The sequence below is a fragment of the Schistocerca cancellata genome, chromosome 9 (genome assembly GCF_023864275.1).
Source record: "Schistocerca cancellata isolate TAMUIC-IGC-003103 chromosome 9, iqSchCanc2.1, whole genome shotgun sequence".
Lineage (NCBI taxonomy): Eukaryota > Metazoa > Arthropoda > Insecta > Orthoptera > Acrididae > Schistocerca > Schistocerca cancellata.
The window spans coordinates 228,366,036-228,382,430 of record NC_064634.1 but is presented as its reverse complement, the minus strand read 5'-3'; the positions used below and the strand labels follow the sequence as shown (position 1 = coordinate 228,382,430).

The following is a 16,395-nucleotide window of genomic DNA, read 5'->3' as shown; positions in this document are numbered from 1 at the left end:
TTTAAGTGTCAGGAAGTAATTTCTGAAACTATTTGTATGGAGTGTAGCCATGTATGAATGTGAAACATGGACGTTAAACAATTGAAACAAGAAGAGAATTGAAGCTTTTGAAATGTGGTGCTACAGAATAATGCTGAAGATTAGATGAGTAGATCACGTAACTAATGAGGAGGTACTGAACAGAATTGGGGGGAAGAGAAATTTATGGCACCAAAAGAAGGGATCGGTTGGTAGGACACGTCCTGAGGCATCAAGGTATCACCAATTTATTTATTTATTTTTTATTGATTGGTTTAATTAACCTGGCAAGTTTAGGGACTTCAGGCCCTCTCTTACATCTAACCAGGCATTCTCCTTATTTTATTTTCATGTGTTTTAGTAGCATGTTAAACTACATCTAGTACAAAAGGTGAAATAAACAATTACAAAGGCACACTTGGAAAAATACAGACATATACGTTTTATATTCGTAGATGGTAAGTACTGCTATAATTAGACATTATGATAGAGACAGATTTTAGATACGAGTGCTAGTAGCAGGGGATATGAGGGAGACTGATGGTGAAGGGAGGAGAAGAATAGGGACATGATGAAACATAATTAATGAAATATTAAGAAAAAGGAGATTGCGTGGCTAATAGAGATAGATGAATAGGAAGAAGAGAAAGGAGCAAATAGGAGACACTATCTTTGCTATTTGACAGAGGAGAAGGATTGGCCTTGTACATTAATTTTGTGGAAAACGTTATGAGGATGATAGTAGGAAATGTTTCAACTTCTTAAAAGCAGGAGTAGATTGGATTTTGCGCAAGGTAAGGGGCAGTTTGTTCCAGAGGCGGACAGCGGCAACTGAGAAGGAGTTTGCAAAATTTTTTGTTTTCTGAGTGGGCACAGTTAGGATACCAAATAACAGTGACCTCGTGTTTCGATTATGATGGCATGAAAGGTGTTTCATCCCTGAAGCAAGGTACTGGGGTGCTTGAGCGACGATGAGCAGGTGAAGTAGACAGAGTGTGATAGTCACTGGAGGGAAGCGTGAAGGGTAAAAACCGTAGAGGAAGACCAAGAGATGGAGACCCTAAGCCGATTTACAAGGAAGTAGGTTGCAGTAGTTACTCGGAGAGGAAGACGCTTGCACAGGATAGAGCAACATGGAGAGCTGCATCAACCCAGTCTTAGGACTGAAGACCACAACAACAACGGTCCCATGATTCCTGGCCGGCCAACGCTTTACGACGGATTCATAGATGGCTATACTCCTACTAAACGGACTTCTACGAACAGAGCATATTGAAGGCAGTATTAAAATGGGAGAAATGTGTTGTGAGCGTCGGTGACTATGTTCAAAAAGCTGGTAAAAGATCGAAGTATATATATTTTTTTGTTACCTATTATACTCTTTGGTAATAAAATTATTGTGCGTTACTGTCCGATCTTCCCTCGTATTCAAAGTGCACTTGTGTTGGCTAATCTCCTGATTGCCATCCAGATTCCTACGGCGAAAGGTCCTTTGGCCACCTTCCACCCTTTTATCATTAGCAGCGAGAACGTTACATTTGACTTCTTGGAACATAACTGTTATCGACTCTCATCATAACAGAAACATTTGGTAATTCTATACTAAAAATATTTCTGTACTCAGGTCAAAAATCCTTTCGATAGTTATTTTTCATTTTATTACAATGTGCAATGTCCTTTTAAAGAAAGATCCATACCATGAAAACTGACGAAACAGTCACTCTTAGCTTCATTGTAAATTACGTAGTGAAGATTAACTAATTTCCGATCGACTTTCTTAATCAAGAGGGAACCCATTGTGATATCGTCACAGCTGGACATTGCTGGAGGGGAAGGGAAAGATTAAGTCAGTCAGATTAATTTCGGTTTAGTAACACTTAAGTATATCTCTGTTTTGCTCTGTTTTAATGAACTGGGTAGCTCTATTGAGTTTTATCCCTTCAGCTAACTCCTTTAACAGATCTAAAAGATAGGGAAGATGCAAAAAAAAGCGACTCACTTTTGTTCCGATTATGTAACTGTATGTTCCTAAAAAGTAGAGGATATCCACCATTTACACATTCTCAAGAATAGGTCAAGGCTTTACAAAACTGACGACTCGCACTTACAATAAATAAGGTATTCTTATGTTCCTCAAATTCCATTTTATCAATTTCCGAAAGACAGCTGTTGTTTTCTTCTACTTCCTGATTCTCCTCTTCCTCTTCTTCCAGCCACAGGTTTTCACAGAGATTGATTCACTTCTGTCTATTTAAATGTAAACTTGCCACAGATTTTTCTTCTTCGATTGACTGTTTCGTAATTTTGACGGTCATGTAAATCTCTTTCTATATTAGATATATATCTTTCCGAGCTATATTTATGTGCAGTTGTTACTGATCACTTTGTGTTTTATATTTCTCCATAGTCTGAAGAGTTTCTGTCATGTGCCGCAGGAGATGTTGTTGCTGTGGTTTTCAGTCCGAAAAATTATTTGATACGGCTCTACATATTACTCTATCGTTTGCAAGTCTCTTCATCTCCGAATAACTACTGCAAACCACGTCCGTTAGAATCTGCTTATTTTACTCGTCTCTCTGGCACAGTAGATATTGCTCCTTTTTCCGCTTGAGTATTTTAATTCTTCATCCCAAATAGTAAGTTTCTGGTTCGTATATATTTATTTTACTTAGGGTTTCTAAAGCTACATCTTCTGTCCGTTGAGCTACTTTCCGTTATTCTAATTCGATGGTTGTAGTCATAGGTTCCTTATGCGTTGCAAGACGCCATCAGTGGATTTATAACTATCTGACTCTAGCTCTGTTTCTCGCGACAACACTGAGGTATTCCTGGCATGAAAGATTAATGTATCTGGTCCTTCCCTATACATTTATTCCTTATTTAATGTATTCAGGATGAGTAGAGGGACTAATCCTAATTAAATAAGAAAAGGAGGATACAATTAATAAATGTTTAACTATAAAATAAAAAGGAAAGTGCAAAATAAACACCATGGAATTTTAACAAATATACAGTTGTAAATCCTACTATTTACCCTACCCAAGACTGACACAACATCAAGCTGTCCAAACGCGTCCTCTGTAACGTTCGCTAAGAACACTGTAGAGATTGGTACTGTTCTCTTGTTAGTTCCAACCACAGCGAAAGCTTGTGTTGACAACGAAAACCTCAGCGAGACGAACTAGTGGAAGCGTACATATTTATATTTACTGCTCCCTGCATTATCTCGAAACGCAAATATCACCCAAGTGATCCGCATAGTGTAGATCTTCCGCGTCGTAGAAGACCGGCGGCACCGAAGAGATTCAGCGTGACGTCCACAAAATAGATGCAGCGCCTGTTCCTCTCTGTACAGAGAAACTGCTCGTACTTCAAGTAGTGCAGTCTACATCGTACTAACAAGGGAGCCTCCCCATCGCACCCCCCTCAGATTTAGTTATAAGTTCGCACAGTGGATAGGCCTTGAAAAACTGAACACAGATCAATCGAGAAAACAGGAAGAAGTTGTGTGGAAGTATGAAAAAAATAAGCAAAATATTCAAACTGAGTAGTCCATGCGCAAGATATGCAACATCAAGGATAATGTGAGTTCCGGAGCACCGTGGTTCCGTGGTTAGCGTGAGCAGCTGCGGAAGAAAAGGTCCTTTGTTCAAGTCTTCCCTCGAGTGAAAAGTTTAATTTTTTTATTTTCAGACAATTATTATCTGTCATGTGACGCACATGCCGTCACCAGTGTCGTATAGAATATATCAGACGTGTTTTCCTGTGGAGGAATCGGTTCACCTATGACATTGCGATCAAATGTTTTCGGTTCCCATTGGAGAGGCACGTCCTTTCGTCTACTAATCGCACGGTTTTGCGGTGCGGTCGCAAAACACAGACACTCAACTTATTACAGTGAACAGAGACGTCAATGAACGAACGGACACATTATAACTTTGCGAAAATACAGAAAGTAAATTATTCACTCGAAGGAAGACTTGAACCAAAGACCTCTCGTTCCGCAGCTGCTCACGCTAACCACGGGACCACGGGGCTCCTGAGCTCACACTCTCCTTGATGTTGCCTATCATACGCACGGATACTCAGTTTGTATATTTTGCTTATTTTTTTTCATACTTCCACACAACTTCTTCCTGTTTTCTCGATTGATCTGTGTTCAGTTTTTCAAGGCCTATCCACTGTGCCAACTTCTAACTAAATCTGAGGGGGGTGCGATGGGGATGTTCCCTTGTAAGTATGACAAGAGACTAGACACTGGACACGTTGCCAGCAACGTCTCAGAGCGGCCATGCTCTGTGGTTGTCCTCCTCGCCTCCTCTCGCTAGACGGGCTGGACAGAGCCAATCACGGCTCTCCATTCGAAGCGATTTCGTCCAGGCCTTGTACGGCGTGAAACCGCTCGACGCGCTACACAGCACTTCCATAACTTTCGAGATGTTTCTCGAAAGATTCAAGCAAATGCGTTCTCAGACTTCCGACCAATGGCATCGCTTCACGGCTTCACTTTGGCGTGAAACGGCCAACGACTACACGGCCACATAACTGTAACTACTGTAACTGCAACCTCGAATGATCCTGATAATTAAATCAAGACCCTAAGCTGTCGACAGGCGTTGATATACATCAACGGGCACAGTTGAAAATGTGTGCCCCGACCGGGACTCGAACCCGGGAACTCCTGCTTACATGGCAAACGCTCTGTCCATCTGAGCCACCGAGGGCACAGAGGATAGTGTGACTGCAGGGATTTATCCTATCTTCATATATAGTTAAGGCTAATCGGCCATTGACCCCCTTCTGTGCTGGATGCACGCGCATTGCCCGAACTCTTCCGGGACTCGATAAGATTGTCTGCCGCGAGTAATGACTGTAATGGGCAGGGCCACTCCGAATGTAGTGTGCGGACATTAAGTTGGGAATATGGGTCTCACGGGGAGCGTGCAAGGGATAAACCCTGCAGTCGCACTATTCTCTGTGCCCTCGATGGCTCACATGGATAGAGCGTCTGCCATGTAAGCAGAAGATCCCGGATTCGAGTCCCGGTCGGGGCACACATTTTCAACTGTCCCCGTTGATGTATATCAACGCCTGTCGACAGCTTAGGGTCTTGATTTAATTATCATTTCATTCTAAGAGAGCTGCATGGTCACCGATGGTATCTGTTCTTTCGGACATGTCCGAAAGAACAGTCACCATCTTCGAATGACCCTGTTTCGCTGGGACGGCTCTCAAGGTCAGCCTCCGCAGGGTGGGCCCCGTTTGCTGCCCACAGCCCTTAGGAAGCTGCCCACATCTTGGTTGCTACGACCAGCAGTAATTTTCTAGCGTTTACAATTTCATTGTGTTAAGGTCAAACTAGCCAGTATCAACCTGGTCCTTTAATAAAGTGACCACTCTCCTAACCATCGATCTCTCTTAATATAAAATATCCGTATTAATCAACATAATCTATGACTTTAATTGATAATTATAATGCGTAAGGTGACGAAAATACCGGCAGCTTACAACATGACTAATATAAATTTATGATTCTAAAATCTTCCGTACTGTTTCCTTTATAGCTTTCCTTTTGTGAGCTTGCCACTTTAGTTTTAAGTTTCATTTTCCCTCCTAGTAGGAAATGGTCAGAGTTTATATCCATTCCTCTCTCACTCTCGTGTCCAGTATCAACTTGCCCATCTTTTCACGTGCTATTAAATAAACTTTTCATCTACATCCACGGGACGCCCAGGAAACTTCCTGAATCTCTCTGTATTTAAGAAAGGCCCTTTCTATTCGCAACGAGTTAAGGTTCACAAGTTCTTAAACTTTTCTAAAATTTTTCCATACTCAAAACCAACAAGCAAAAAAGGCAAAGTTAATAATGGGTGACTAATACCTGTGTCGGCAGCCACTAAAATTCAAAATGGGTTGGCACATTTTGACAGGAGGTTATGAAAAAATGGTTCAAATGGTTCTGAGCACTATGGGACTTAACATCTGAGGTCATCAGTCCCCTAGAACCTAACTAACCTAAGGACATCACACACATCCATGCACGAGGCGGGATTCGAACCCTGCGACCGTAGCGGTCGCGTGGTTTCAGACTGAAGCGCCTAGAACCGCTCGGCCAAGCGGCCGGCGGAGATTATGAATAATAGTGGTGTAAAGCTATTACAATTCTGTGAACACTGTTTAATGGGCTGAACCGATATACCGGTGAAGTTGCAAGTTTGCAACTTTGGATATTTTTCCGTTGCGTTGGTTAATACAGGTTGCTGCACTGCAGTTACTCTAGCATGCTGCTAGTTCGTACTATTTAATGGTCCTGTCTAATACTCGGTTAAATGTTCCTAACTCGGAAAGCACTAGGAGATAATTTTAGATACCATACGAATATTCTAATCCCAAAAAGATATAAAAATCAAATAAAATCTAGCGATTCATACCCTGATTTTGACATTGTTCGTCATTAGTTAATTGTTATAGCCAAGCTCAATATTAGATTTAAAAGCAACGAAGTACAACTGAGCCTAAGTGTATAGCAAAACAAAAATAATGTAGATCCAACTGAGAAGTTTCCGTTGGAGATGAAAGTGTTACACCTGGAATCTAAAAGCGTGTAGGAAATAAGGAGAGGTATCTTTGAAGGACCAATGAATGTAAGAGGGAAGAATACACTGAAGCCGAGAGAACTATGTATGATACAGGAGATACTCTAGCATATAAAAGTACGATTTAGACTGAGAAAACAAGAGATTTTGACCAATACAATACAATCAAAAATGAAATAGTTATTATGTACCACATGGAAAAAGATAAATGGGTGAGACGAATAAATAGGGTGACAGGAAACCTACCAGCAGCAAGCACTGTCAAGATGTTCTCAAAAATTCGTTAACTACAGTTTAAATGTAAAAAATTCAACAACTTAGTTAAAGATAAAAATATTACTACACAATTGAACTAGAAAAAAATAGCACATAGGTGGAAAGAATAAATTGGAGAACTATACGACGGAGAAGATGTCAGACTTGATCATCTTACGTAACCACAATAGAATAAGTGGAAAATTAATTCCCAGAACCATCAATTGCCAAGTCATAATTCAACGATGCCCTAGACAACTTGAACAATAACAACAAAACCACAGCAACAGATAACATGCGCTCTGAATGGTTAAAGAACCAGTAACGCCCCACCCTAATATTCCAAAGAATGGAACTACGTTTTCATGCATCTCAATGTTTGTGACTTCATGTCTCGAACTATGTGGCATACACTGATATAAATTCGCTGGTAATTTCAGTGGTGTAAGTAGGTACTCTCTGCAGAATGCGCCGCGAATAGACTTAGTAACGAAGATGTAATTAATTAAAAGTAGCTGCGTGATGTTGAAGTTTTACTGTATGAATGGCGAAAATGTAGTACGAAATAAACTTTCTTCCTCTCATTATTTTGTGGGGGATTTCAGTTATAAAAAGATTCTAAAATGTTTGAAATTATGTGTGAAGTTTGTTGTAAGCCACTGCGCTCTCATTTTCAAAAATTGGATGAGTATACTTAGGCTATGAAACTTCCTGGCAGATTAATACTGTGTGCCGGACCGAGACTCGAACTGGGGACCTTTTCCTCTCGCGGGCAATGCTCTAGCAACTAAGCTACCTAAGCACGTCTCAGGATCCGTCCTCACAGCTTTAATTCGGCCAGTACCACGTCTCCCACTTTCCAAACTTCACACAAGCTCTCGTGCAAACCTTTCAGAACTAGCACTCCTGGAAGAAAGGATATTGCGGGGACATGGCTTAGCCACAGCCTGGGGGATGTCTGCAGGTGAATAATTTGAGTGCCATTAGTGTCGCTGCCTGATACATACACAATTTTTCTGTCTATAATAAGCGACTTTTGCGGTAAACCTTTACAGTAAGGTATGGTACTTCATGAGCTGATTATAATAATTCACTCAACAACTATAGGAAATATAGCAAATCAAATTGTTGTTGCCCCTGAAAACCGTAAGATATGCAGTCTGCAGATGGGACAGCCCACCATGCCCCGAGATAGCCACTTAGCAAAATATAAGTGATAGTCAAATGGTTTGTGGATGAATGAATGGAGAGGGTTTTATGGGCGCACGACGGCAAGGTCTTCAGCGCCCGCTAAGCCACAGATTGAGATGGGTGTCAAGAAAAGACTCAGAACAATAAGATAAAACAGACACAGGAAACTAGCTTGGAAAAATATGTGCCTACCCACACCGAAGCATGGGACGAAGCATGCCGCCAGCAGTAAAACGTGGATAACACAGGAAGAAAGCGGTAGAGGGATGTAGTGGGTGGCTGACCGCAAGGAAAAAGGGAGGAGTCAGTCACTTTGCAATACAACAAAACCTCCAGCCTAAAAGTTTAGGCCAGAGTCCAGACACATCACAAAACTTGAAAACCCTAGACACATACGTCTCATCATTAGCTAAAACACAGGGCAGATCCCCATCAACTTGTGCTTCTGCCATTGCATCGCGGTATAAAATGCAGTCTGTTAAAATGTGCCGGACTGAGATGTGCACACCACAAGCATCACCAATCGGGGGATCCTCCCGCCGTAACAGAAAACTATGTGTGAGAGGACAGTGCGCAATCCGAAAACGCGTGTGAATCCTGAGGCGGGAAGAGGTCAAATGGTTCAAATGGCTCTGAGTACTATTGGACATCAGTCCCCTAGAACTTAGAACTACTTAAACCTAACTAACCTAAGGACATCACACACATCCATGCCCGAGGCCGGATTCGAACCTGCGACCGTAGAGAAGGTGATGAACTAGAAGGCTCGACAGCTATTGCAGTTCCACTTTCACTTGTTAAGCACGTATCGTCATCACTGTACTCCTCATGTACACTGTCCACACAGTCGAGCGTATTCGACACCTCATTACACTGACTCATTGAAAACAATGTTTCATCTGACACTTCTTTCTCACTCCGCGAAATTCCTTGGATTCCCTTCTGGCGAAATGTCAACTTCCGCAACAGCTGTTGTGGATATAGTGCAATGTTGCTTCGTTTATCATTGCCATTGCTCTGCTTTGTATCACCACCACTAGCACTGTAGCACTGTTGCGAGTTACTCGTCGACTAAGCACTAAAACTGCGCTCCGTAACCTCATGCTGTGCTCATCATTGGATACCTCCAATCCCGCCCCCTGTCAACATTAGCAGCCAATATTGTGGTTGAATGTTCGATAATATGTGGGGCATCGAATAGCGTAAACATCATTAGTCTTTTGTGACCTCGCACTCTACTGGCTTCGTGTTAGGCAATACACCAGTACCGACTTGACATTATTAACTCTATCTCTTTCTCGGTCGTCCTACATCTTTTCTTCCTGATGGTTTGTATTCGTTTGCAATAACTAGAATTCTGTCTTCGTCTGTCCACTAGATGTGTTGTCTCCATTCTTCAGTATTCTCTTTTAAATTATAGTTCCCTAATTTCGGCCAGATACCATCATTTTATGTGACCTTTCAGCAATTTTTGAATGTTCTTAAAGGTCTAGAAGGGATGGGGGATCCAGTATTAGAATCAGAATTTAAGAGAGCTTTGCAGGACTTAAGATCACTTACGGTAGAGGGGATCGATAGCATTCCATCAGAATTTCTAAAATCATTAGGGGAAGTGGCAACAAAACGACTATTCACGTTGGTGTGTAGAATGTATGAGTCTGGAAATATACCGTCTAACTTTCGGAAAAATATCATCCACACAATTCCGAAGACTGCAAGAGTTGCCAAGAGCCAGAATTATCGCACAATCAGCTTAACAGCTCATGAATCCAGTTTATACAGAAGACCGGAAAAGAAAACTGAGGAAGTGTCAGGTGATCAGTTTGGCTTTAAGAAAGATAAAGGCACCAGAGAGGGAATTCTGACGTTGCGGTTGATAATGGAAGTAAGACTAAAGTAAAATCAATACTCGTTCATAGGATTCTTCGACCTAGAAAAAGCGTTCGGCAATATAAAATTGTGCAAGATGTTCGAATTTCTGAAAAAATAGTGGTAAGCTATAGGGAGAGACGAGTAATATATAATATGTTCAAGAACCAAGAGGAAATAATAAGAGTGGACTACCATGAACGAAATACTCGGATTAAAAAGGGTGTAGGAGAAGTTTGTAGTATTTCACTCCTAGTGTTCAATCTGTACATCGAAGAAGCAATGATGGAATTAAAAGAAAGATTCAAGAGTGGAATTAAAATTCAAGGTGAAAGAGTATCAATGATACGCTTTGCTGCTGACATTGCAATCCTGAGTGAAAGTGAAGAAGAATTACATGATCTGCTGAAAGGGATGGACAGTCTAATGAGTACAGAATGTGCATTGAGAGTAAATCGAAGAGAGACGAATGTAGTGGGAGGTTGCAGATATGAAAATTGCGAGAACTTAACATCAGGATTGATGGTCACAAAGTAGATGAAGTTAAGGAATCTACTACTACCTAGGCAGCAAACTAACCAGGGCGGGCGGAGCAAGGAGGACATCAAAAGCAGATTAGCAATGGCAAAAAGGGCATTCCTGGCCAAGACAAGTCGACTAGTTTCAAACATAGGCCTTAATTTGAGGAATAAATTTGTGAGAACAGCGTACTATGGTAGTGAAACATGGACTTTGTGAATACCGGAACAGAAGAGGATCGGAGCATTTGAGATGTGGTGCTGTAGACGAATATTGAAAATTAGGTGGATTGATAAGGTAAGGGATGGGGAGGCTCTGCGCAGAATCAGAGAGGAAAGAAATTTCTCGAAAAAACCAAGAAGGAGAAGGGACAGGACGATAGGGCATCTGTTAAAACATCATGGATTGACTTCCATGGTACTAGAGGCAGCTGTGGAGGGCAAAAACTGATGACAAAAAAAAATACATGTCATTTCTCCTGACTGTATGTTATGTCGTTTTTGCTGCCCTAAATTAGGACAAGCATACAGGTATTGCCATTGTTTCATATGTCGATAATTTTGCGGCTTTGGTTCAAAGTTCTGTTTATAGTTCCACATATTTGTTAATACGAGGTGCATTCAAGTTCTAAGGCTTCCGATTTTTTTCTAATTAACTACTCACCCGAAATCGATGAAACTGGCGTTACTTCTCGACGTAATCGCTCTGCAGACGTACACATTTTTCACAACGCTGACGCCATGATTCCATGGGAGCGGCGAAGGCTTCTTTAAGAGTCTGTTTTGACCACTGGAAAATTCCTGAGACAATAGCAGCACGGCTTGTGAATGTGCGGCCACGGAGAGTGTCTTTCATTGTTGGAAAAAGCCAAAAGTCACTAGGAGCCAGGTTAGGTGAGTAGGGAGCATGAGGAATCACTTCAAAGTTGTTATCACGAAGAAACTGTTGCGTAACGTTAGCTCGATGTGCGGGTGCGTTGTCTTGGTGAAACAGCACACGCGCAGCCCTTCCCGGACGTTTTTGTTGCAGTGCAGGAAGGAATTTGTTCTTCAAAACATTTTCGTAGGATGCACCTGTTACCGTAGTGCCCTTTGGAACGCAATAGGTAAGGATTACGCCCTCGCTGTCCCAGAACATGGACACCATCATTTTTTCAGCACTGGCGGTTACCCGAAATTTTTTTGGTGGCGGTGAATCTGTGTGCTTCCATTGAGCTCACTGGCGCTTTGTTTCTGGATTGAAAAATGCCATCCACGTCTCATCCATTGTCACAACCGACGAAAAGAAAGTCCCATTCATGCCGTCGTTGCGCGTCAACATTGCTTGGCAACATGCCACACGGGCAGCCATGTGGTCGTCCGTCAGCATTCGTGGCACCCACCTGGATGACACTTTTCGCATTTTCAGGTCGTCATACAGGATTGTGTGCACAGAACCCACAGAAATGCCAACTCTGGAGGCGATCTGTTCAACAGTCATTCGGCGATCCCCCAAAACAATTCTCTCCATTTTCTCGATCATGGTGTCAGACCAGCTTGTGTGAGCCCGAGGTTGTTTCGGTTTGTTGTCACACGATGTTCTGCTTTCATTAAACTGTCGCACCCACGAACGCACTTTCGACACATCCATAACTCCATCACCACATGTCTCCTTCAACTGTCGATGAATTTCAATTGGTTTCACACCACGCAAATTCAGAAAACGAATGATTGCACGCTGTTCAAGTAAGGAAAACGTCGCCATTTTAAGCATTTAAAACAGTTCTTATTCTCGCCGCTGGCGGTAAAATTCCATCTGCCGTACGATGCTGCCATCTCTGGGACGTATTGACAATGAATGCGGCCTCATTTTAAAACAATGCGCATGTTTCTATCTCTTTCCAGTCCGGAGAAAAAAATATCGGAAGCCTTAGAACTTGAATGCACCTCGTACTGACCGATTCTTAGGATTCTGTGCACCAATCGATAGAAACGTAACCTTTATGGGATCTCTTTGTTTTCCGTCTGTCTGTCTGTCTGTCCGTCTGTCCAACTGTTGAAAATCCTTTTCCTCAGGAACGGATAGACTTATAAAGTGGAAATATATTTCACTTACTGAGGTCTATTGTCCCTTGCCTGGGTAAAAAGTAGAAGCTTTTACGTCAGCAATCAAAATGGTTCAAATGGCTCTGAGCACTATGGGACTTAACTTCTGAGGTCATCAGTCCCCTAGAACTCAGAACTACCTAGCCCTACCTAAGCTAAGGACATCACACACATCCATGCCCTTGGCAAGATTCGAACCTGCGACTGTAGCGGCCGCGCGGTTCCAGACTGTAGCGCCTATAACCGCTCGGCCACTCCTGCCGGCTCCACAATCAAAAGATACAGCTACATATATTACTACTCACCTACTCACTCATGAAACTTATGGGGGCTCTTCCGTTTGGTGTAAAAACATGAAATTTGCCACACAGGGAGGTTTCACATTAGAACCTAAGGAAAAAATCTGCAGACTTTAATTATGTAATAAGATCTTAGGAAAAGTTTATTTTCTATGTGAAACGCCATACATAGGTACAATAATCACTCCTGTATATCGGATCATGGATAAATTCAGAAACGTGTCATATAAGCAGTAAAGTAATTCTTGCCTTATGTTTGATGTTTACCATCGCGATCAGGTAACCTGAATGGAGAACTACTGGTTATTATAGTAACGATTGCCTGCCTCCTGCATGAATTTCTGTCGCATTTATATAATTGAAATAAAAGCATTCTCGACAATCTTGGAATCCTTGGGACAGAATCGGTGCCAGTATCAATGTCGACAACAAGAAAAAATGGTCGACTGCCTAGATAACCGAGAATTTTCCCCAATGGACCATAACTTTTGTTTTAGTAGCAGATATTTTTAGATTGCAATGATTTCTTCCCAACTCACATAACTTATACACGGAGTGTTGTTAGTCTACCTTTGTATTTTGTTATGCTATTAAATCATCTGCATACAGTATAGCATTTAATGGTAGTTCAATTCTAGGTGTATACCTTCACGAACTTCCTTCTTCCAGTTTCTTATCAGGCCTTAATATAAATTTGGAAGAGTCGGTAACATGCTACATCCCTGTCTGAGACCTTGATTTATTAATATCTTATCTATTTTCGATGGGGCTGTATTTATGATTATTTCAGTGTCTTCATGTATGCTTTTGAATGCCTGGAGGAGAAGCATTTCATCAAGCGAACGTTCACAACTGAGAACATATTAATAGAATTAAAAGAATACGCTTCAGTTGCCAGTAATTTATTATTTGGTTGGTGCGTAAGTTGGTAGCGTTTTAGTTTGTATGTTGGTATTCCGGTTGCTATGGGTTTTATTTATTGATGGTGATTTTTATTTATAATTCACTGTAGCCACTTGAGTTTACACATGTTGTCATCTGGAGATAGTGAGTGCAGCTGTGAAGGCTATAAAATGGAGAGTAGTGGGGAAATCGGAACGCTTCCGACATATTCTTCTGTTTGAGTTCAGTAGAGGGGTGACAGCAGCGGAGGAGCCAGAAACATTCGCACCATGTATTGGAATAACGCCAATGGACTGTGAGCGGCAATAAAATGATTTTCTCGTTTTAAGGGCGATCTATTTGACATTAGTGGCTGCCCACGCTCGGGAAGACCGTCGGCTTTTATTAAGATCGTTTAAAAGCATGAGTCCACAGTGATCCACGCCAGTGCACTCGAGAACTAGCAAATGTGGTGAACGGTCATCATTCTTCCATTTTGCGATTATTGCATGCAGAGGGGAAGGTTCAAAAATCGGATGTACGGATACTGCAAGCTCTAAGCTAAAATCACAAAAATCAAATATGTGCGCCTCTGCTTGCTCTTCATCAACTGGCTTGTGAACAACACCGACCACTCCTATCCCGTATGGTTACTGGTGACGAGAAGTGATTCCTTTACACTAGCATAACGAAAAGAAAGAAATGATTGAGCCCAAAGGAAGAAAACACTCCCCGTACAAAGACCTGCGCGCATCCACAAAAGATAACGTTAAGCATCTGGCGGAACTGCGACGGTGCGGTGTACTACGAATTGCTTCCCCGAGGTGTAACCACCATTGCTGACACTTATTGTCAACAGCTGAGACGTCCTGCAGACGCAATCCAAGACAAAGACTAAGTGAATTGACGCTAACGCTCTCCTTATTCACCTGGTCTTGCGCCCTCAGATTTTCACTTTTCTCGCTCTCTATCGAACTACCTTCAAGGAACTTTCTTGCGAGATGAAAATGCGCTTCGAAAACGGCTCGACAAGTACTTCGCCTCAAAACCACGTGGACTTCTATATCGTGGGCTCTAGACGTTAACGGTTGGCAGACTAGTAAATAGTGAAGGAGAATAGCACTGAAGTCTCTCGTATGCGTGTGCGCTGCATTTGTAGAACTCAAGGAAAAAGGTAAGGAAGTTATGTACCAACTCAATATTTATTGGACGACCGGTTTAAAGGCCTAGAGTTCATCTTCAGGTGCCACAAACAATTATGGAAACAACTGTGTATTTGTCGGGTCAGTCAGGCCCTATGACTAACTGGCGATGGCGCAAACATTCATGTTTCCATAATAATTTGGTGGCACCTGTAGAAGAACCTTCTGACCCCGAAGCTGGCGCTGCTATATATAAGAAATTACTGGCAAAATAACTCGATTTTTCATCCTACTAATACTTAGATGCGATGCATGACGTATCATTGTTTGTCCATTATTGTTCATTGATGGTAAATTCAAAGGCTTCTTTGAAATCAGTGAAAGTACCATGTGTTTCTAAATGCAGTTCTCGTCGCTATCTTACATTCTCTATATGTGACAAATATTATCGCTGCACGAATGTCCTTTCCTATTCGTAAACCAGAAAAATCATACACCTGTTATTATTTTCAGTCGACTGTTTATTATCCCTTTCGTAGGCTGTGGGAATTATACCTCCCTTCTTAAAAAGTCGGAAAAGCCTCCGAGTGTGCCATCTGTGGGAGTCCCTTGTGAACTTATTGCTACCAGCTGTTTTCCGTTTCTCGCCAATGCTTTGATTGTTGCCGCGTTGCGCATTGTAGAACGTGTTATGGTGACTGTCTGTGACGCCAATTTGTTTCATTGTATATCGTGTTAAAGGTAACTTTTTACAATATATTCCTTATGGAAACATTTTAATACATTTCTTTGACGTTTATAACTGATTACAGAGTAATTGTGATGCTATTCCAAAAAGTTATGGCAGTATCTTTTGGTGGGTAGCATGTATCCCACTGACATTTTTATGGTCCTGTCAGATTTTTTCTTGCGCTATTCCTGATCTAATGTTTTCGTGATCTAAATTGAAGAGCAAATTCACACTGCAAAGTATGTTTTCGGTTAGGTATTATGTTTACACAAATATAGCGTATTTCTTTAGGGATTTATTTCGAATTCTGATGATGTATTTCAGTACTGCAGTTACTTTAGGGTGACCAAACGTCCCGGAAAACCGGGATTGTCCCGGTTTTCATCCCTGTGTCCCGGTATCCCGAAAATTGGTTTCGGGACGCTCAAAAGTCACGGAATTCAGTTTTTAAATACATTTCGTGAAACTTTCTCAATTTTTTGGGATTTCGCTATATTAAAGGAAATACAACACAAGAAATTAATATATTTTAGCTTATTTGTCTAAAACTTCCATAGTCCCATACTAGTAATCACAGTATCAGTATTGATACACTCAGGCAATAATTTACTTTGAGCGGTACTTTGGCCAACAAGTCGTAAGTTGTATTATTGTAACAGAGCTATGAAACCGTCCGATTGCTGCGCCACTTACCCACACACTCATTGTCAGAACAGCGTAGTAGTTGATGTTTTGTCAGACAAACTGCAATAGTTTTTTCTCATATTAGTGGTATTATTGCTGCAGTACTGTGAAACGCAATGCCGAAAC

The 16,395-nt window shown here is 41.6% G+C and overlaps 2 non-coding genes across 2 annotated transcripts; one reads left to right on the top strand and one right to left on the bottom strand.

Moving 5' to 3' along the window:
• Window positions 1-4,668: 4,668 nt before the first annotated feature.
• Window positions 4,669-4,743, bottom strand: Trnat-ugu (transfer RNA threonine (anticodon UGU)). The gene has a single exon. It is a non-coding gene; the product is annotated as a tRNA-Thr (tRNA).
• A 254-nt stretch (window positions 4,744-4,997) lies between these two features.
• Trnat-ugu (transfer RNA threonine (anticodon UGU)) lies at window positions 4,998-5,072 on the top strand. Its single transcript has one exon. It is a non-coding gene; the product is annotated as a tRNA-Thr (tRNA).
• The last annotated feature ends 11,323 nt before the right edge of the window (window positions 5,073-16,395 follow it).